Source organism: Bombyx mandarina, chromosome 09, assembly GCF_030267445.1.
Source record: "Bombyx mandarina strain Sakado chromosome 09, ASM3026744v2".
In the NCBI taxonomy this organism is placed as follows: Eukaryota; Metazoa; Arthropoda; class Insecta; order Lepidoptera; family Bombycidae; genus Bombyx; species Bombyx mandarina.
The window spans coordinates 4,677,020-4,701,433 of NC_143216.1; the positions used below are offsets into that span (position 1 = coordinate 4,677,020).

The following is a 24,414-nucleotide window of genomic DNA, read 5'->3' on the forward strand; positions in this document are numbered from 1 at the left end:
GAACTTCGTTCCTATCCGGTGTCCCACGACACCACACATCTTACTGTTTATATTTATGAGCGACTTATTTATACTAAGAATTACGAATTAGTATCATGTTAGATCGCTTTCAAAGAATATGTGTATTAAATAGTTACCTTTGCAAGCGGAGACAGAAATACGATCTGTTGTTTTAGATCTTTCGTAAATGTAGATTACGATTGGCAGGCTGCAAAGACACATTTTTATTTTATAAGATTGTTTTGTATATATTTTTTACAGAAGATTTTATACATCATATTTCTCGGCATTTGCCTGTTCTTTTAAACTAGATGCTTCTGTATCATTTGAAACCGCGTGAGCCGCTGTCTCTTATGTTTATAGAAATTCTGTCTGTAAAAGTATTTTCGCGAATTCTACAACCCGAATCACTTTTTATCACTCAATACGAACATGCCAGTCGCCATGCCTGATAGTTAACGGAGGATAAATGGCATGAAACCTGATGTAGGTATAAATAATGCATCCAGAATACTGTTTGGTATTCGGAGCAACAAGTTAGCAAAACGGCTACAAACGCGGCTGAGAATGCAATCCCTTTGGTCGAAAATAGATTCCGAGCTTTGTCGTGTATTTGTCATTTTACAATACAACATTCAGACCATTAAATAATCAAATAGTAACCCAAATAATCAAATAGTACAAGCGATAATTATGCAATGATTATAAGGACGGGTGTATTTTTTGGAACGAAGTTCCTTATGGGACGATGCGGATGGGTACCCTAACCGGGAAGAAACGTCCGTAACGTAAGATTTTTATTAATAATGCACACAGTGTACGACTTAACTTTGTAATAACGTCAAAAAATTACATTTTTTTTATCATTCATTGACCACGATCTCAGAGCGTTCGTTTGCGCAATACACTAGCTCTTATGCAAATAACCGTGAATAAAGTGTACCACAATAAGTTCGCACGTTACCGAATGACCGTGGGTTGTTGCGAAAACTCCAGTTTTATTCTCTTTATACCTCGAATAGAACTTAAAATTAATTTTTTTTTAATAAGCAACTTCGTTCCTATCCGGTGTCCCGCGACACCACACATCTTTTTGTAAAGGTCGCTTTATTTCGGATTCGTTTAACTTCATTATTTTGACCATATGTACTATAAAATTAAAACTATATTCAGGTATACAAAGACAAAATACAGTTGCGTACCGTTTTCTTCTCTATTTGCCAACCGATTTCCTTCTAAACGTTTTATTTAATAGCTAAGGCCAAGCTTTAGTGCTGTGAACAGAAGACAATTCCAAACAGATCCTAACAATCAAATACCTATGTCATTGCGGTGGGATCTTTAATTTTTTTATAACTCGGTATAATATAATATAGATAAGAAATAGTCTATAGAAATAGTAGGTATATAATAGAAGATAAGAAATAGTCTTAGGACATTAAGTCGAGAACGATTACAGTTGAAGCATTTTATCGCTTTGGCAAATATCAAGGGATTAGTAAAAAATATGCAAATCCCGATTCATTTGATGACGTATTATTTCATTTTATGTATTCCAACTAAATTTACTTAGAGCATGATACGAAAAGCTTACGTTTCCCGTATTCAGCATTATTGGTTTAACATTATTTTTTTTTTACATAAATGTGATGAGCATAAGTTAGTGCTGTTGTAAGAATTTTTATCTATTAAGAGGTTAAGGAGTGAAGAGAAAAGAGTAATATTATTCCTACGCACGGTTATAGAATGTACATATGTATGTGGTTATTACTGGTGGTAGGACCTTATTACTGGTGGTAGGACCTCTTGTTAGTCCGCGCGGGTAGGTACCACCGCCCTGCCTATTTCTGCCGTGAAGCAGTAATGCGTTTCGGTCTGAAGGGTAGGGCAGCCGATGTAACTTTACTGGTGGTAGGACCTCTTGTTAGTCCGCGCGGGTAGGTACCACCACCCTGCCTATTTCTGCCGTGAAGCAGTAATGCGTTTCGGTCTGAAGGGCAGCCGTTGTAACTATACTGAGGTTTTAGAACTTATATCTCAAGGTGGGTGGCGCATTTACGTTATAGATGTCTATGGGCTCCAGTAACCACTTAACACCAGGTGGGCTGTGAGCTCGTCCAACCATCTAAGCAATAAAAATAATAATAATAAAAAAATGTTTTATCATCAACTATTTCTCCTGCGAAGCCAATATGGTTTTAAGGATAGGGCAACCATTATTCAATTGACACTTAGGCCTCGCATTTTAAGGTAGTCGATAAAATTCATTTTGTTGTCTATGGACTCTGCTAATAATTTAACACCAGGTCTATGCAGTGACAATAATATCTAATGCAACAAAAAAATTTAACTTCATATAAATTGTATTAGGTGTACGCGTTGTTACTTCAACAGAATGTGTGATATCTATATACGTGAAGCAAAAACTTTGTATCCCTTTTTACGAAAATTACGCGGACGGAGGAGTATGAAATTTTCCACACTTACAGAGAATCTAGAGAAGAAGTGCACAATGTTAATATTTTTTTTAAATAATGCATAACAGATACATTAAATCAATAAAGAAAACATTACACACACTACCATCTATTTGACACACACACGCATGCATACTATTTATTTATTGTCAAACTTTTGTTCTTGACGTATATAGTCAAATTGAGAATAGACTAAATATTGTTTGTCTTTATTAATATTTTTCTATAGTGTAGTCTTGGCGTTGAAAATACAATCATAATAGTGTACAAACTTACAATTCCAATTAATTATAGTCGAATTCTGACTACTTCGAGACCTCTAGTTCAACTTAAAAGATTAACATCGACATTGACAAATCATGTACCGATTGAGTGCAGAAATAATAAATGATATTCCACATTGAGATCTCTTGTAATTTCCTACGCATCATACAAAACAGAAGCGATTCGTTTGCCGTCTTTCCGACGTCATGTATGTATCCGGTCCACTTTCTAAGGAGTTCTCGTGAGCTCATTACAATATGATAAACATTAAATATCGCTATATTTCTCGACATCAAAGTCTAATTTCGCGTGTGGCTTGTTGAATAATCTTTCGGATACGGATTTCTCTACACCTCTATCTTGAATTTTGGACTTCGATGGTTATTAAAACAATTTTAAACATGTATTTGTTTGGTTTCTTTTAAAGTAAAATCTCCTTTGTTACAATGGATGGTTGAGCGAACCCAAGCCCTATCTGATGTTAAGTGACTACCGGAGTCCATAGACGTCACAGAACGTAAATGCCTCGACTCACCGAGACAAGACATGAGATTCACGTCTCATAGCTAAACAACCGCATCATACAAGAACAACCCGTAAGACTCCTCCGTGACAAAAATAGAAAGGATTGTGATAGCTAACTTTAATTTTAAATTTGTTTAGAGCTAAATTAATAACAAATTATATACAAGGATAATAAGATAACAATAAAAAATAATCGAAAACAAATCACATAAATGTGTCCCCAAATTAGGATTATCTTTGACTAAACCTACTAAGGTAACCAGAGACTGAGGATAATATACTTAAATACGTTTACATAAATACATAATATATATGTATGTACTGGTATTAAGCATACAATAAATATGTCCAAGGATAACACAAATTTTATGAGCTAACTCTTAGACCAAGACATGTGACTCTTATGGAAGATAACGATCGTGCGTTCTGGGAATAGATCGTTGTGTTATATAGTTAATTACTGCAATCGATCACAATAACCGTCGGGCACTGTTACTCATTAAGCTAAGTGACTAATAATTGTCTCGTACAACGTTTGCACTTTCATCTGAGTCACTTGTGGCTAAGCATGAAGTCTTAAGCTGTGTCTATATTATGATTTGGTCATTGCATTCAGTTTGTTTGCAGCCGAGACATTGACCTCGTATGAAAAATTGGATATTGCCGCTATAACGTCTTAGTCCACTGAGTTTCTCGCCGGATCTTCTCAGTGGGACGCGATTCCGATCCGGTGGTAGATTCAGCGAAGCACGGCTCTTGCTAGGGCTAGTATATATATATTTTTTTTATTGCTAATTGGATGGACGAGCTCACAGCCCCCCTGGTGGTAAGTGGTTACTGGAGCTCATAGACATCTACGACGTAAGTGCGCCACCCATCTTGACATATAAGTTCTAAGGTCTCAAGTGTAGCTACAACGGCTGCCCCGCCCTTCAAACCGAAACGCATTACTGCTTCACGTCAGAAATAGGCAGGGCGGTGGTACCTACCCGCGCGGACTCACAATAGGTCCTACCACCAGTAGTATTAGTTAATTCTCTCAGGTTGAGCCCGTGAGCTCACCTACCCGTCCGAAGCGAAACTGGAATAGCCCCTTAGCCTACAAGCGAATAAGTAGGGGATAAAAGACGTCTATGGTTTCAGAGCAACAACCGAATGCCAGCTGTAACGGGTTCGTTCATAAAAAGTAAAATGTTCACTGTTTTTTAATTGTTTCTATTATTTTGTATTTGTGTCACGTCAGTGTCTTTAAGTGAGTCATGAACATAAAAAAAAAATTATATATCTGTTAAAAATATCATCTCGCCCCTGAAACAAGAGCATTAGAAACGTAAGCGATAGGATCAGAATGTTTTTAACATTGTCTGTGTTCATGACTTATTTTCATTTTCTTTTAATATTGCATATGCATATGTAATTTTTATTCATATTTGCACATACACGTCAATACGTACCTACATATAATTTTGAATCACACTTCTAGTGTGTTAGTCTAGTAGTTAGTCTAGTATACTTTGTAATAATACCAATAGCAAGAGTACGAATTTGTGAAAATGCTCATTTTAGTGTACCTTTCGACATACGCAAGGAACAACATTGTAAATCATATTTAGAAAAGGCTGAGTTACAATGTTATTCTTTGCACCTGTCGCTTTTAAAGACAAGGAATGTAACGGTCAAATCCTGGATATATCCAGAAATAAACATCCTTTTGCACATGTTATCCATGGCTTTTTTTTTATGTGAAACATCTATAGCCGCACGTAAAATCGATTTCTGGCGTGGCGACGCATCCCGTGGCGACGCGTCGCCACGCTATATGATGTTATATATATAAAGTCTATATGTAGTAGTGTGTACGGTTTGGCGACGCGCCGCCATGCGCAATCGACTGTGCGATTCTCTCCCACTCGATCCGGCGTTAATCCATCTCTCTCGCTACACTGAGCTCGGATACCTATAGTGTATACTCCTTAGTCTATACAGTGTTGATTACTACAGTACACATAACGTGTGTTTTACTTGAAAAGAAATTATTTTTTCGTAATATTTTATTTTATCATTATGACATATTTAGTTCCTATCACGATCTGTTCTTTTCTGCATATTACTTTTACAAAATAATGTCGATGTTTCACATCTGCCAGGCGTCCCGTGACGGCTCACATTTTTTTGGTTTTTTTATTTCCTACCTAAGCTGATAACCTTGAGAGGCTATGTCAGCGTAACCCTAACGTGTAGGTGAACTCTCGGGGCTCAAACCAGAAGGCGTTGCTAATACTGGCCCTAGCAAGAGCAGTGCTTCGTAGAATCTACCACTGGAACCGAAACGCGACCCACTGAGAAGATCCGGTGAGAAACTCAGTGGGCTATCAATCAGTAATGCTACGGAAATAGAAGAGGGAAGATGAACATGTCATAGTGTTCGAGAAACATAAAAAAACAATTATGAAGAATGAATGAAGTCGTTGTGGCCTAAAGGATAAGACGTCCGGTGCATTCGTATGTAGCGATGCACCGGTGTTCGAATCCCGCAGGCGGGTACCAATTTTTCTGATGAAATACGTACTCAACAAATGTTCACGATTGACTTCCACGGTGAAGGAATAACATCGTGTAATAAAAATCAAACCCGCAAAATTATAATTTGCGTAATCACTGGTGGTAGGACCTCCTGGGAGTCCACACGGGCAGATGCCACCACCCCGCCTATTTCCGCCGTGAAGCAGTAATGCGTTTCGGTTCGAAGGGTGGGGTAGCCGTTGTAACTGTACTGAGATCTTAGAACTTATATCTCGAGGTGGGTGGCGCATTTACGTTGTAGATGTCTATGGGCTCCAGTAACCACTTACTTAACACCAGGTGGGCTGTGAGATCTTCCATCCATCTAAGCAATAAAAAAAAAGAAAAAAAAAGAAATTGAGATTGTAAAAGATTTCTCATTAATCGGAATATTTAATAATACGATAACTTTCGAACGAATGATTTTAATTAGAACAACAAATGTTTCTAAAATATTTTCCCCGTGTTATAAAATACATAATTCATAGCATTTGTAAATAATATATTGACGTTGGGTATTCCTGATGTTAAAAATATTGTAATATTTCTTTCCATGGCGGTTTTCCTTAATACCAATTTGTAATAATTATCATTACGGGCTCGAAATACATTATGTGCTCACTCAGAAAGCGCAGAGAATGCTGGGCCCTTGGGACCCAATGAATGCGGCACCCTAGTAAATAATAATAAGGAAGTAAGTAGCCCAAGAAAACTTTAAAAGAAATGTGCTTAGTGACTTAAAACAAAATTTAACTATCTTAGAAAGATGGTTGTAACCTTGATTTGGATTCCGAAACTAAGATCAATCACCGATTTTGATTTTGAAATTTCCTACGTTATTGCATTAATACTAATACACTGCAATCTCATTGAGCAAACCCAGTTAGACTGTATATAAGGGCCTACAAATTCATGAAACAATATTCATAGTACTACCATCACAATTCTAATAATGATCGTTTCGCGTGTCTGTAGTAATAATGAATTTCAACCTATCGCTTCGAAGGCAACGCCCAATCGGCCACTAACGCAGCCCATTACTCTAAGGTCGAGGCCAAAGCGTCCAGGAAGCTTTTAATATTAACGAACCGAAAGTTAAAATATATCACAATGGCATAGATAATTAAGGCAGCCAATAAATTTAGTAATGGTTCTGTTACGGGGCGGGTCATGAAACCCTTTTTAAGAAAGGAAACTGTGACTGACACTGGGTTTATTTCAAATAGAAATATAAAAACAACTGGTACAAATTGTAAGTATTTCCACTACTAAAGCCAAATCTGTTCTGCCGGCTTTTGTTTTACTACCTATCCTGGTTGCCTTAGAGGGCTATGCCAGCGTAACCAAGTGAGTAAATGAGCTCACGGGGCTCTAACCTGAGGACGTTGCTAACACTAGTCCTAGTAAGAGTAGTGCTTACTGAATCTACCATCAGATAGGGAACACCACCCACTGAGAAGATCCGGCGAGAAACTTAGTGGGCTGCATGTGGGCTGCCTTTTTAGTAATAGATCGTCTTTATATAAATACGATGCATCCATCTTTTTTTGCCCTTGTAGGCAGACGTGCATACGGTCCATCTGATGGTGATTGGTTACCGTCGCCCATGGACTTGCTGCTGAATTCCAGGGGCAGAGCCAAGCCGCTGTCTACCGTTAAGTACTCTCCACAAGCCTCGTTTGAAGAAGGACAAGCCATAGCCCTCGAAAAACACCGTAGAAGGGAGCTCATTCCAAAACCTGATGGTACGTGGCAAAAAAGATCTTTGGAAACGCACTGTGGATGAACGCAGTGACTCCAGGTAGTATGGATGAACTCTACTCCGGTGGCGGGCGGTGCGATAGTAAAAACGAAATGATGGAATCATCTCAAACAATTCTTCAGAGCACTCATAGCATATGTAATCATCATCAACAGCCCACAGTCGTCCACTGCTGGACATAGGCCTCCCCCAATCCACACCACTGAGACCGGTCTACGGCTCTCCTCATCCACTTCTTGCCGACCACCGTTCGGAGGTCATCGCACCACCTAGCCAGGGGGCGTCCCGCGTTGCGTCTTCCGCTTCGCGGTCTCCACTCGAGAACCCGTCTGCTCCAGCGATCGTCAGTCCTACGGCATATATGGCCAGCCCACTGCCACTTCAGCTTGCTGACTCTTTCTGAGCAGATGTAAGAGCACGGCGTATTGTGATCCCGAAGAGGTAGGTGCCATCCCGCCTATATCTGCCTTCATGTCTCAGGATGGGTGGCGGTATCCTCGCTGTGAAGTCATTCAGCAATGACTAAGGGCAATTAATCTAGTAATTCGATAACATTTGGGCCGCGTTAAATCTTAATACATTTCGGTTGCATAAATAAACAATAATACAAAAACACGCAACACATAATAAGTAAATGTGCATTTCTTCTTATAATTTGTCATCTGTCAAATCATTATCTGCCCATAGGATTCGGTTCCATTGTGATTTTTACGTAAATATATTATCTTCTTTCGGTACAAAAGGTAAACAGGTACCTAAATTTTCTCAACAGTAAATACTCTTAAAGTGTTCACTGCAAATAAGTTTCAAAGTGTTTTGTGCTTACAACAAAATAATTTCGTGAAAAGATACCTTGAATTTTTTGTCATTGGTATGTAATTTGAGTAGCTTAGTGACGATGGGTATTATTTTCTTCGTTTTTTCGTAAAACAACATCAAAAAAACTAGTTTTACAAGTTAATTTCCTAATATTTGTATGTTAATATGATGTGATGGAATTTCATTGTAATCTACATTTCAAATATTACATCCGTGTGTATAATCCTGCGTTACGAACATGTTAATAACATTATCAATTCTGTATCGTGGATTAAACGATAGCAGATCATTGGCCAATAGCTCACAGTAACCAAAATTCAATTAGTACGTACCTACTGAAAAATATCGACATTAAGAGGTAAACGTTATAAAAACTTTTTTTTTAACTTTGGTAATATTTGTATATATTAATAGATATATTTGAAGATCATGATGGTATATTTATACGTTGGATTACCTAGTTGTTTGGATATTTTTTTTTTATTGCTCTTGTAGGCAGACGAGCACACAGCCCACCTAAAGGTGAGTGGTTACCGTCGCCCATGGATTTCAGGAATGCCAGGGGCAGAGCCAAGCCGCTGCCTACCGCTAACCAAGCCGTTGCCTACCACTAAATTATAGTATATAGAATCATCGTGTAGTACATAATTATAGTATAACCGATAGTGATATTTATATTTGATACTGTTCGAAAAAATCGATTACCGATATGCTATATAAAAAAAAAAAAACCTTTTAAACTGTCCCACGTATCAAACTGTATCTGAGTCGTCTATTATCAAAGGTGGCAATCTGTGCATTTGGACAAAAAAATGTTATTGATATGTCAATACAGATTGATTTGAATATAATCGTCTCCTTCAAAGAATACGGTTCAAAACCTATATTAAATAAAGGTTAATACTTGACCTGTTATTTATGTCGTTCAGATGTCGTTCAGAAGAGTTTTATGACTGCCAATGGAATACAAAGTCAATAATTCGTTTTTCTGATTTACCAATAATTGTCCAAAAGTCACATTGCCGGCTTTGATAATAGTCGACTCATCTGACAAAGAATCACAGAACCGTATTCTCGTCACAGTGATAACGTAACGGATCGGGTGAGTGTAGGTACCAACGCACAACGAAAGTGCGAAGTGACAGACGAAGCGAAAGTGAAACTCGGTCCGAGTCCGTAAGTAGGTTGAGTTTAGTGAAGCATAAACAAAATTAATTGGTGTACTTAGTCATTTTTGAGTTTCTATCATGCGTAAGTTGATTATTGATTGGTGTCTTTAACGCGGAGTAGGAAAGGGAGAAAAGCCATTGCAATTGCGACTTGTCTGAAGCTAAGCGGTGGCGTGCACATTGTCATGTCTGGCAAGTTTTTCTGCTGGTTATTCTGATGACCACTAGCTTTGAGTGTGCATCTATAGCACAATAAAAATCAGATAGGTACGCAATTGACGTTAGAAGAAAGTTAGTATTTGTGACTGAATTGGCCATAATATGGAATGATTTTATTTTTTGAATAGAAAATTCCCTTCTGTACAAATTTACGATGAAGAGAATTTGCATTTCTATAATAATATTAAATTTGAATCGCCAATGAAAATTTTAGAATAAGCATTCGTCCCTTTCTCGTTTGGCCTTATTAAAATTCGTTCTAAAGTTGAAATTGGCAATTTTGCTAATTATTAACGATTGTTGATTGTAAGTAGTTTCCTGTTTTCTACTGTTTAAATTATGATCACTTTAGTATTTCAGTATTTTGTTGTGTGAGGCGTTACGACCTCGTTACATCTTGCTAATGGCACCAAGATGGCGACCCACAAAACGACAGTTGGTTTGAACGCGTCACGCGATTTCTAAAAGGGATACAGATGTTTCCGTTTCAAAATTATTTGTTATTTTATGTGAACCCAGTAAAATTTAAAGAAATCCTCGCCCCAATCTAAATACTTAATAATATGTGTAAACGAATCAACGAATTAACTGTTCGAAAACTTTTTGAAAAATCATCAATGAAATTTGATGAAACAGGATTGAATCAGGCACAGTCGAATATTGCACAAGTTTCTGTTCAATAAAATTTTGTAGGTTTCACAGTCAATTTTAAATAGAATTTTTGACTCAGTTCTAAGGAAATCTGGCCAACAGACACCGCACCGCACACGTGAATCACGACCTACATAAACAATGGGGTTGTGGTCTTATTAATAAATTGTAACTCATTCGTTCTTAATGTAAATGTTCACTGGTTAAACAAAACTTGACTTGATTTTGCTAGCGAAATTGTGATTCATCCGCTACACGGTTCGTAATGGTGATTTTTTTGCTAAGACAAACGCTGAAGTGGTTTAAATATACACTGTTTTTTCAGTTAGAGGAAAAATATAGTCGACACGGGCTTCCCAAATGATATCTGGTGTATAAATCCTGTTTAATTAAGTTAAGTTGAGTATATGATATTCTCTTTAAAGAATATATATCCAAAACTAAATGAGACAAATCATACAACAATTACATATGAAATATAATACAAATCGTGTCTTTATTAAAAAAAATCTTTAAAATATAAAATTCTTTACTTTATCAAATACGGACATAGGTTTACTATCGTGGAAACAGCTGAGTTTTTTTTTTTTTTTTTTTTTTTATTGCTTAGCTGTGTGGACGAGCTCACAGCCCACCTGATGTTAAGTGGTTACTGGAGCCCATAGACATCTACAACGTAAATGCGCCACACACCTTGAGATATAGTTCTAAGGTCTCAGTATAGTCACAACGGCTACCCCACCCTTCAAACCGAAACGCATTACTGCTTCACGGCAGAAATAGGCGGGGCGGTGGTACCTACCCGTGCGGACTCACAAGAGGTCCTACCACCAGTAATTACGCAAATTATAATTTTGCGGGTTTCATTTTTATTACACGATGTTATTCCTTCACCGTGGAAGTCAATCGTGAACATTTGTTGAGTACGTATTTCATTAGAAAAATTGGTACCCGCCTGCGGGATTCGAACACCGGTGCATCGCTTCAACACGAAAGCACCGGACGTCTTATCCGTTAGGCCACGACGACCACAAAAGTTTGAAGCCAATTATCACTACATGGAGACGTGATTCATATGAATGTGTAATGTAGATAGCACTATAGATAATGTAACGTAGAAGTCCATTGACCAGCTGTTCATTATTTTCATGATACGGGAATCCAAAGATACTTTTATCACATTATAAGCGTAATAAGATATGGATGTCTCAGAATCATCATGTTAACATATAATTAGAAACTTGTACGTACAAATTAAAACTATATTAAGGTAAAATTTCAAGCATTACGTAATATTTGAATTTGCATTTATATTATGTAATTTAATTATAATTAATTAAACAATTTAAAAATTACTTTTTGTGGTGTTATCATTTATCGCCTTCTTAAGCAGCGATCGGTCTACATATAGGTAGTAGTGAATCGTTACCATCGCATTTGAACATACTGGTGGTAGGACCTCTTGAGAGTCCGCACGGGTAGGTACCACCGCCCTGCCTATTTCTGCCGTGAAGCAGTAATGCGTTTCGGTCTGAAGGGTAGGGCAGCCGTTGTAACTATACTGAGATCTTAAACCTTATATCTCAAGGTGGGTGGCGCATTTACGTTGTAGATGTCTATGGGCTCCACTAACCACTTAACACCAGGTGGGCTGTGAGCTCGTCCATCCATCTAAGCAATAAATAAAAAAACACTGACAATGTTAAGGGCACAGCCAAACTTATGTTGTCCACTACTAAGAACTAGCTTCGAACCTTTTTAAAGAAGGACATGTCACAACAAATAGGAGTTCTATCGAGAGCCGTATAGTTCGTGCAAGAAACTCAAGTTTAATTCCCACATAACAATAATTCTGTTTTAATGTCAAAACATCTGTTAGCGAATATTCGCGTGTCCCCATTATTACGTTACAAGGACCACCCGCGTCATGTGCGCGGCTCGTGATCACTGAGTGGTATCAAAATGTGAGTTTTTGCATATATTACTCATTCATTACGAAACGAATGCAAACTAATGGCACGGTATCTACCTACCTATATATTAATACGTGAAGCAAAAACTTTGTATCCATTTTTACGAAAAATGCGCGGACGGAGGAGTATGAAATTTTCCACACTTATAGAGAAGAAGTGCACAATGCTATTATTTTTTTAAAATAATGCATAAAAGATACATTAAATCATTAAAGAAAACATTACACACACTACATACCATGTATTTGACGCACACACGCATGCATACTATTTATTGTCAAACTTTTGTTCTTGACGTCGGTGGTCAAATTGAGAATAGATTAAATATTGTTTGTCTTTATTAATATTTCTTTATAGTGTAGCCCTCGCGAAATTTGTGATTATAGAAGTATAAAATACAATCATAATAGTGTACAAACTTACAATTCCAATTAATTACAGTCGAATTTCGACTACTGCGGGACCTCTAGTATATTATATTACCTGTGCTTATAGTGGTTTTTACATTCAAATTGATTAGCACAAGAACGTTTACATTAATTAAACACGTGGAGCTATTGTATTTTATATCTAAGCCTCCCGGAAATGACATTAGGTGGAAGATTAAAAAAGAAATACATCACCAAAACACTTCATAATCGTACACACTCGTAACTTTTTTCAAGAATGTTTCTGATAATTTCTCTTAATCAAAAAACTGTTTCAATACCTTTTGTCAATGTTTCAGAAAAATACGATTTATATCTCAACACGGTACGCTAATTCTATTCTGATATTGTGGTGGTTGTAAATTATTGCTGTTAACCCTAATATTAATTGAAACAAAATACGCGTTAGAGTAGTTTTTTTTTTACTTTACGCGTAAAGTTCAATTGAGTCTGACAAGTTACACCATTGACTGAGATGGAAACGAAAAGAATTGTGGTATACAACTAGATTAACTACTCTAACGCGTATTTTGTTTCAATTAATATTAGGGTTAACAGCAATAATTTACAACCACCACAATATCAGAATAGAATTAGCGTACCGTGTTGAGATATAAATCGTATTTTTCTGAAACATTGACAAAAGGTATTGAAACAGTTTTTTGATTAAGAGAAATTATCAGAAACATTCTTGAAAAAAGTTACGAGTGTGTACGATTATGAAGTGTTTTGGTGATGTATTTCTTTTTTAATCTTCCACCTAATGTCATTTCCGGGAGGCTTAGATATAAAATACAATAGCTCCACGTGTTTAATTAATGTAAACGTTCTTGTGCTAATCAATTTGAATGTAAAAACCACTATAAGCACAGGTAATATAATATACTAGAGGTCCCGCAGTAGTCGAAATTCGACTGTAATTAATTGGAATTGTAAGTTTGTACACTATTATGATTGTATTTTATACTTCTATAATCACAAATTTCGCGAGGGCTACACTATAAAGAAATATTAATAAAGACAAACAATATTTAATCTATTCTCAATTTGACCACCGACGTCAAGAACAAAAGTTTGACAATAAATAGTATGCATGCGTGTGTGCGTCAAATACATGGTATGTAGTGTGTGTAATGTTTTCTTTAATGATTTAATGTATCTTTTATGCATTATTTTAAAAAAATAATAGCATTGTGCACTTCTTCTCTATAAGTGTGGAAAATTTCATACTCCTCCGTCCGCGCATTTTTCGTAAAAATGGATACAAAGTTTTTGCTTCACGTATTAATATATAGGTAGGTAGATACCGTGCCATTAGTTTGCATTCGTTTCGTAATGAATGAGTAATATATGCAAAAACTCACATTTTGATACCACTCAGTGATCACGAGCCGCGCACATGACGCGGGTGGTCCTTGTAACGTAATAATGGGGACACGCGAATATTCGCTAACAGATGTTTTGACATTAAAACAGAATTATTGTTATGTGGGAATTAAACTTGAGTTTCTTGCACGAACTATACGGCTCTCGATAGAACTCCTATTTGTTGTGACATGTCCTTCTTTAAAAAGGTTCGAAGCTAGTTCTTAGTAGTGGACAACATAAGTTTGGCTGTGCCCTTAACATTGTCAGTGTTTTTTTATTTATTGCTTAGATGGATGGACGAGCTCACAGCCCACCTGGTGTTAAGTGGTTAGTGGAGCCCATAGACATCTACAACGTAAATGCGCCACCCACCTTGAGATATAAGGTTTAAGATCTCAGTATAGTTACAACGGCTGCCCTACCCTTCAGACCGAAACGCATTACTGCTTCACGGCAGAAATAGGCAGGGCGGTGGTACCTACCCGTGCGGACTCTCAAGAGGTCCTACCACCAGTATGTTCAAATGCGATGGTAACGATTCACTACTACCTATATGTAGACCGATCGCTGCTTAAGAAGGCGATAAATGATAACACCACAAAAAGTAATTTTTAAATTGTTTAATTAATCATAATTAAATTACATAATATAAATGCAAATTCAAATATTACATAATGCTTGAAATTTTACCTTAATATAGTTTTAATTTGTACATACAAGTTTCTCATTATATGTTAACATGATGATTCTGAGACATCCATATCTTATTACGCTTATAATGTGATAAAAGTATCTTTGGATTCCCGTATCATGAAAATAATGAACAGCTGGTCAATGGACTTCTACGTTACATTATCTATAGTGCTATCTACATTACACATTCATATGAATCACGTCTCCATGTAGTGATAATTGGCTTCAAACTCAGCTGTTTCCACGATACTACAATTATAGGAGAACTGAAAGGGTATTTCGGCTTGTCTGAATACCACAAACAAGCTAGCATCTATGAACGAATAAGATTTAGAATGATGCATGAAAGATTAATACCACATGCCAAAATAACTGTACAGAGAGATTGTTCATGATAAAACTGTAAATAGACGCATCACAAATTTTTGGTATGAATATATGTTATAAAAAACCTCATAGGGCATTCATACCAATGAATAAAACTAGGATGACTAATTATGATTATTTTTAGTAATAATTTATTTTATTTTAATGAATGCAAAATTTAAATTAAATTTCAAATTGGAAGGAGAAGGAGAAGACATCTATCAGTAATGGTATATCATAGAGAAGTAGTAGCAGGAGGCTAAAATCCACTAAATAAGTCAAACAGACCCTCATAGGCTCATTTTCGCTAACTCCGAACCATATATAATAAACTTGTATTATTAGTTTAAATTAACATTATCAACTCTAAAACATTTTAATCGTTATGTTAATAACGAAATTACCTACCACACGTGTATATAGTAATTGTAATATTATTGCTTATTTGATGATTTCTTAAATAATTAGTTGAAATTTTAACCGCTTAACGTTCCATACTTCCGCGGGTGATTGTGCACGTTTTGAAGTGGATGTCCGAGAAATGTTTGAATGTCCCAATTGTACCAAAACGTAATAAGCTTTTTGCGCAGTTTATAGTACAGGTCAGGGCACAACGCAATTAATAATGACGTCGATACAACAAGGCATTGGCCACGTATCTATGAATTTTTCATCAGCATGATAACGTAGCTTCATAATAATGCTAGTAATGTTATCTTTTGATGTAATTTAGTATGTGAAAGTCATTCCGGAGTTGGATACGACCATATTACTGGTGGTAGGACCTCTTGTGAGTCCGCACGGGTAGGTACCACCACCCCGCCTATTTCTGCCGTGAAGCAGTAACGCGTTTCGGTTTGAAGGGTGGGGCAGCTGTTGTAACTATACTGAGACCTTAGAACTTATATCTCAAGATGGGTGGCGTATTTACGTTGTAGATGGGCTCCGATAACCACTTGTGGGTGGACTGTGAGCTCGTCCACCCATCTAAACAATAAAAAAAAAACTATTTGGTTCTACCATGAAATACAAACAGTTTGAAGTATGAGTGGTGTTTCAAGGTGTTTATCTTCAGTCTCAAGAATACAGCCGCTCTTGCATCGTAATCTAGCGGATTTAGAAAAACCGCTTAACATCAAGTGGACTACGAACCGTCTCTGTTAACCCTTCTTACCCAACTTTAATATATTATTACAACGTCACTACTATTGTTTTTTTCCAGTGCGAGTGAGCAAAATTACACCGTCTCAGATGTCATGTTTCATTGGAATGGAATTGTACTATGAAGTCTGAACGGGCTATGAAATTTCATCAACTACTGACGCAAAGCCAATGAAACGGACAATCGACGACCGCAAGTCCACAATGTCATCCGACATAATCTATATATTAATACGTGAAGCAAAAACTTTGTACTCCATTTTACGGAAATTGCGTGGACGGAGGAGTATGAAATTTCCTACAATTATAAAGAATATAGAGGAGTGCAGAATTGTAATATTTCTTTGAAATTATGCATTAATAAAACAATAAAAAACATTACACATACTACGATGTATTTGACATAACATGCATACATATTTGTTTATTGTCAAAGTTTCGTTATTGCTTAATCTGTGGTCAAATTGAGAATAGGATATGTAGGAGAAAAAATAGAAAGTTTTTGCAGTGTATCCATTAAAAGAACTTTCATTTGAACTACTAAAAAATCAGAAGAATAATTCCGTACATCGTATATTGTTTTAATATTTGAATTTGAGCATTGAACATTCCAGATCATAGAACGATGCTTAGAACAAAATTTGTTTAAATAACAAAAGCGAGTTTTGCAAGAAGTAGATCCGTCATTACGTCGATACATATTATCCGTATTTCATTTTACGTTCGCATTCTAATCAAGCAACGGTCTGGTCGTCATACGGTGGCGGCACGCGTCTCGTGTATGATAGCAACACGTGACTCAGTCATGCCCACATGTCCATAGAATAATTTAACGGACCACCGTTGGATCAGATGGGTCGTTCCGTATTAATTGTCTTTTTTTTCCTACCTATGCTGATAGCCTTGAGAGGCTATTTCAGCTTCACTCTAACGTGTAGGTGAGCTTACGGGGCTCAAACCGGAGTGTTGGTAAAACTGGCCCTAGCAAGAGCAATGCTTCGCAGAATCTACCACCGGATCGGAAACGCGACCCACTGAGAAGATCCGGCGAGAAACTCAGTGGGCTGTGTCTGTGGGCTAATTCACTCGTCGAGCCCTTCGTCACAAGGCGACGGGTTCGACGAGGACGGTGACCGGTGCTTGTGTTACCTAAAAGCACCGTTAATGGATCGGGAGGATCAGTAATGACGTGTTTTGGGCGACACCGACTATTTACAATTCTGTCTACAGGATCAAGTATGATAATTGTCGTTGACAACACACATGTAAACAAAAATGCGGCTGCTAATGGAGATTGATGATACATATCAAAGCTAATCTCAGACGGCAATAATAAATAAGATCTACATTTATGATCGTTTCAATTATAATAATTGTTTATTGGTTTTTTGCGTAATGGTCAAACAGCTGTTCGAAGTTGGCCATGTTCTTAGTACGGTTTGCAATGGCCTTAGTATAGGGTATTGGCTATTTTAACTTTTTCGATCTATTGATTAGCATTTTAGTTCTATTGCACGAATCTGAATAACATGAATAAGGCCTCCTTTTACAGGCTTACAAAACTTCGATAAACCATTTAAAATAAGAATTATAATCGTAAAATCTATATTAATATTATAAAGCTGAAGAGTTTGTTTGTTTGAACGCGCTAATCTCAGGAACTAGTGGTCCGATTTGAAAAATTGTTTAAGTGCTAGATAGCCCGTTTATTGAGGAAGGTTATAGGCTATATGTATCACATCACGCTAAGACCAATACAAGCGGAGCACCAATAAAGAATGTTTCAAAATCGGGTTTTGAGAGCTTCCGCTGCGTGCGCTGTAGAAACGGTTAAAGTTTCGCTAAAATTATGTATGACAGAATTGTTCCGCTTTAAAAGATCTAAAGAAAAGTCTGCGACAGCATATGTCTATATGTTAAGGTTGGCTCACTATAACGTTTTTTATGCTAACCAAATTTGTTCTAAAATAAAGCATTATTTGTGAACTATTCCACGCGGACGAAGTCGCGGGCAAAAGCTAGTTTAATTATATATTGGGTGTAAAGCATACTTGCGTTACTAATGAAAGCCATAATTACATTTGGTATTTTGTAACTTTATGAGACACGTTTTCGTGGGCAAGGAAACCTACACAAATATTGTCTTGGTTACATGTGAAAGCTGTGGCGTTATATAACCTTAACCTTAACTACTTACATTAAGGTTGAAGATCATTTAGCAAATATCAAATTGAATGTGTACCGGCACGGGTATCTATGAACTGAAACTAAACGCTCTCTCTACAAAATTTTGATCAGCAACATTTGAGTTAAAACAAAGAAAATTATGACAGAATCGGAAAGCGTAGGCGAGGAACTAATAGTGGATGTTGTTCTCCTTGAGACTTTCGGACATAAGCAGTATGTTTAAGGTATTATGCCGTATTTTCTGAGCGTCTCGAGAGAAATTTCATTCAAAATTTGCTTGTATGTGATTAAATCACAAATTACTAGAATGCTTCAGAAATATAATGCTTATTGGTGGTAGGATCTCTTGTGAGTCCGCGCGGTTAGGCACCACACTTTTGCCTATTTCTGCCGTGAAGCAGTAATGCGTTTCGGTTTGAAGGGTGGGGCAGCGGTTATAACTATACTGAGACCTTAGAACTCATATCTCAAGGTGCGTGGCGCATTCACGTCGTAGATGTCTATGGGCTCCAGTAACCCATCTAAGCAATAAAAATAAAATAAAGAGTATAACTAGAAAATACACGGCCGAAATTAAATTTAATGGAAACATTAAACGGCTTAAAACTAAGATATATTATTGACGAAGCACATTTCCTTTTAAAATACAAATCTATCCCAGAATCAAAATGCCCGTTCACTGTAGTATCTATTGTATTATTAATAGTTCGACGAACCTCAAAACCATCGAAAAGAGGGTCCGGCTCGTGTCATTTACCTCAATTTTTTTTTAAGATTCAATTTAAATTTTTATTAGATGTATCAGTGACGCACGCTACGAACGAATGAATAAAATAGTAAATTTCCATAAAGCTTGGAAATTTTAATTAATATGTTTAGTTTAGATTCACGATTTACATAATTTGACATTTCCTAACAGCCGAATAGTTCTAAAATCACGAAATACGTACAATTAGTTTACCATTAAAACTCTCCTATGCATATGATCAAATATTTATTTACATTAATTTCCAATCCACATACCATTAATAGAAAAATACAGCAAATACTTTCTATATTGAACAACGAGACTTCTAATATGGCTATTACTAAAGTAAATATATCTCATTTGTTTTGTTTTTTTGATTGCCCTAGACAGACTAGCAGACTGCTCACCTGATGGTGAGTGGTTACCGTTACCCATGGACATCAGCAATGCCAGGGGCAAAGCCTACTTACTAATCATGCCTATCGTTAATTACTCTCCAGAAGTTTCCTTGGTCTAAGGAAATGCGTGTTCGAGTAAATTTGGGATGTGTTCAAACTTTCATCATTATTCCAATAATAATAGTAAATTGGTTCATAACCTTAACGCGTTGGTTCAGTGACCTTGTTCATAATGATAGTATCGATTGATTTTATGTGCCGAATGTTACTTATCTTTAATCAACTATACGAATGATGAAATTACCCATTTTTAGTTAATATTCCTTAATAAAAACTTACTCTTTTATCAATACCGTAAAATAGGTATTCAAAGTTTATCTATGAAAGAAGGTCATCTATAAATATTTTCCGATGATTAATCATTCTAACACAGTTATAAAATATTCAGGGCACAACATTGAAATGAAGTACACCAGTAGGTGAGTTGATAAACTGAGAATCCAGCAATGATATCTTCGTCTTGCTTACTCTTCGGCGAGCTTAATTTTGCGCGAAGAAGACACATATAAGAAATATACATTGCATTTGACATGCTTAAATATGATGAATTGCGCCTACCTACATACATAATTATATCATATCTGTGACAAAGGATTTTTTTTGTGACACCAATTTGGCCTGTGTTCATTACCTATTTTCATTTAAAAGGAAATGTTTAGCATTTTTGCCATGATATTTTGTTTAGAAAGAAGAACTCGGCTTATTTTTGTTTCTGCTCTAAGCTCATGGGACTTGAAGATAAGGTTTTGAATTTAAAAACGTTACAAAACTTTTCAAAAAAAATGACCAAAAAAAAAGCAGCTTATAAATAAATCAGGCCTCAAACAGGAATATATGATTATAGGGTGGCACATGTACCAACATAAAAACTGGGTCGGGTGAGTTGGGTTAGAAATGAGAATATTCTCACAATCTCATTAAATCACCTGTCTCTTACCAACGAATTGAATATGGGATACTCTGTCACCTTCGCTATTCACGGCTTAGGGTGAACGACTCGTCTATACAGGGTACCTGCTTAATGACCATATTCCCTGCTACTCTTTTTTCAATGCTGCGGTTAGACTGTATCTTGAAATTGTATATGGGTAACTATGGTTACTTGAATTGCAACAGCTCCTAGTTATTAAAGCGTATGATAGAGCATAGAATATGATAATTAGCAATCAGCGTTGAAAATAATGAACTTAAAACAGAATAATACGTGTAAATTTTTATTGCCCATGAGCAAGAAACATTATTTTTGAACCAAATTATAAAATTGATTCACATTAGAATAATCTAAAGATTTTTTTCTTTCTATCAACATCTGATTTAGTAAGTACTAAATCAACTGAATATAATCATAAAACATTTACTAATAAAGCTCCTAAATTCTTTACGGTTTCTTTATGATTTTGTTATCCGTGTATTTTATTTGGATGTAATTTACGAGTAATCATTTCATTAATTTTATATGTTTATGTACTACAATTTCGTTGATTACTACATACAACGTGCATGTTTTTCACGTGGATATTGCAGCAATAAATTCTATGATTGAATTACGTAAATTATGGTTTAGGTTCAAAGTCGTAAGATATACTTTTCCTTGTACTTACTTATACGTGTTTTGAATGAAAGTGTGTATTGAAAGGAAGTGTACGTGAAAGTACCAAAGTAAAATGGTTAATGGTTAAATTTAACAAATAAATATGGCGACTCTCAAATAGGGTACTTGGATTGTCGAACGCACATTATATTTTTAAACGTTAACAAATGGTTTTTTTTTGGATGGATGGTTCGTGAATGGATAGAAGAACTCACGGCCCACCTGTTGTTAGGTAGTCACCGGAGCCCATAGATATCTACAACGTAAATCCGTGGGGCTCAACGCAAATGCACCACCCACCTTGAGATATATGTTCTAAGGTCTCAGTGTAGTTTCAACGGCTGCCCCTTCAAACCGAAACGCACTACTGCTTCATGGCAGAAATAGGCAGAGTGGTGGTACCTGTGGGTGCTACCTACCCGTGTGGAGTCATAAGAGGTCCTACCACCAGTAGATGTTTTAATTTAAATATAAATTTATCTAAATTTAAGTTTTAATTAATTACAGAATGATAAAAATACGCAACATTGGAATTTACCTAATAACCAATGCTGTTTTCGTATAATGTAAATAGCCTTCCCTAAATCGCAATGGGCTGTGTGAGGTTTTTATTTCTCCCTAGTCATACCGTAACCCCGTGATCGTCACACAGTGGACATTTATCGATGCAATCTTGGCGCGTGTGAGGATTCCTTATCTAGATAATGTATTAGGAAAAACACTGGGGATTTTTCCGGCTTTATTATTTCCGTGACACAGATAAACTGTTCGTATTATCCAAACACAAAAGTCAAATCACTATTGGAAAAAATCTCCTACGTATCACAACATTTTTATTGTGAATCGGAATTTTTTGAGGGAATAAAATGAAAAGTTTCGCAAATGAATATTGAAGCTTTAAAAATATGTATATTTAAGAACATGGCTAGGTTTTTTTTCTAATGTTAATATGGTAAATCGTAAGGGCGTACTGCAAAACAGTTTTAGTGAAAGTTTTATTGTTATGCAATTCAATTTGAATACAACTGTCATTTCTTCTACAATGTGACAATATGGTTAAGAAATTAGCAGTTAATTATTAATAGTATTATAATTATATTTTCTTTAGTTTTCGCGAATCTTACATATAATTAAAACTACACTTACGGATCAATGTCGCTGTTATTAATTTCATTGTATAAATAATGACAATTCGAATACTACAAAGTTCTCGTTGTCAGGAACGACTAGGGAGTACATATTCAATTTGATGCCAATATCATATAATACAATGTTATATGTATATAATATATTATTATATACATATGTGGGATGGTAGGGATATTTTCTTTAAAATCTTAATTACAAACGGTTTGAAGGGTGGGGCAGCCGTTGTAACTATACTTGAGACCTTAGAACTTATATCTCAAGGTGGGTGGCGCATTTACGTTGTGGATGTCTATGGGCTCCAGTAACCACTTAACACCTGTGAGCTCGTCCACACATATAAGCAACAAAAAAAAATCACTCGTTACATCTTATTCTCAATCTATACCTCACTGATATTAATATTAATTTTCTTTAAAAATAAATTTTATGTGCCAGTGTGAATTAACGAAAAAATACCGATCATCCCACATATATAATATAATAATTATATAATATAACATAATTCTGTATTTGGTAAATTATAATGTTAGCTCATTATATTGTCAGCTTGACAAACAAATTTACATTGAGAATTGATTTAAATACTGTCAGTCACAATTCTAAAAGTCTCTCTCAGCCGCCAGGACATGACATTGAATATATTTTAATTATTAAATGTATTGAATCAGATTTATATCCTGCTTTTAAACATTAATTTATCGCAAGCAATGTCCTATACTAATAGTTGCGTTCTAATTCACTGCTATTATTATATCAAAGCAATTACATAATCCTTGACCAATGGACTAAAAACCCACAATGCGATATGATTCCGTTTGTATTACTTGTTCAATTATAATTAGTAGTTCACGAATAGCTTGTGCGGATCGGTAATGCTATGCTGCTTATTTCTGCCTTCAATGACACCAGCTTCGATATCCGCTTATTGCCAGGCGGGTCGTGAGCTCGTCCACCAATGTAGCGAATTAAAAAGGATGGAATATATGTTTCTGGTGGTTTACTGGTGGTAGGGCCCATTTGTGAGTCCGCGCGGGTAGGTACCACCGCCCTGCCTACTTCTGCCGTGAAGCAGTAATGCGTTTCCGTTTGAAGGGTGGGGCAGCCGCTCTAACTATACTGAGACCTTAGAAGTTATATCTCAAGATGGGTGGCGCATTTACGTTATAGATGTCTATGGGCTCCAGTAACCACTTAACTCTAGGTGGGCTGTAAGCTCGTCCACCTACCTAAGCAATAAAAAAAAACCACACGTTTCTTTTTTTAAATTTGCGGTTGGATAAGTAAATTCAATTCCCAAATTTGTATGTAAATAAATTGGGCAAATAATTTAATATGGATTAAATAGAATACTAACAATATCAGGAATACGACTATCGTTACAATATATTAGAAAAAACTAACACTGGTAATTGTTATGTAACCGGTTTTGTAATGGAAACAGTTTTCTATATACTCAATGTTATTACGACTAGGTAAACTGAATTCAAACGATCCAAAACAAATTCTATAACTTTACGTGTAAGTTTAAAATTATTTGTACGATCATTACAACAGCAACAGCCGGTATGCCTTTCGTTAAGAACGATTTCCTGACGCTCACAAATGGGAACGAACCGTTGGCTTTTGAAAAAAAATTCAAGGGCAGGTGTCGAAGACCCACAGATTCTTGACCCCAAAATGTCTACGTGACTGTACGAGGCTTGCGGAATCTTGCAGCGTTATTAGTACGTTACCCTGACATTAAAAATGTAAAAGGAATACTAGAAACATCAAATGACCACTAGATAGGCTAGATAGAAACATATTGAGCTCTTTTTTGTAATCAAGAGATCGATTATAAGTCT

At 36.1% G+C, this 24,414-nt stretch overlaps 2 protein-coding genes across 7 annotated transcripts in view; both read right to left on the bottom strand.

Annotated features, from left to right (window-relative positions):
- The window catches only part of LOC114240756 (uncharacterized), a 259,933-nt gene that overhangs the window by 26,290 nt on the left and 209,229 nt on the right, over nucleotides 1–24,414 (bottom strand). The window lies entirely within an intron of this gene.
- Nucleotides 1–24,414, bottom strand: part of LOC114240824 (uncharacterized) — a 327,083-nt gene that overhangs the window by 12,620 nt on the left and 290,049 nt on the right. The window lies entirely within an intron of this gene.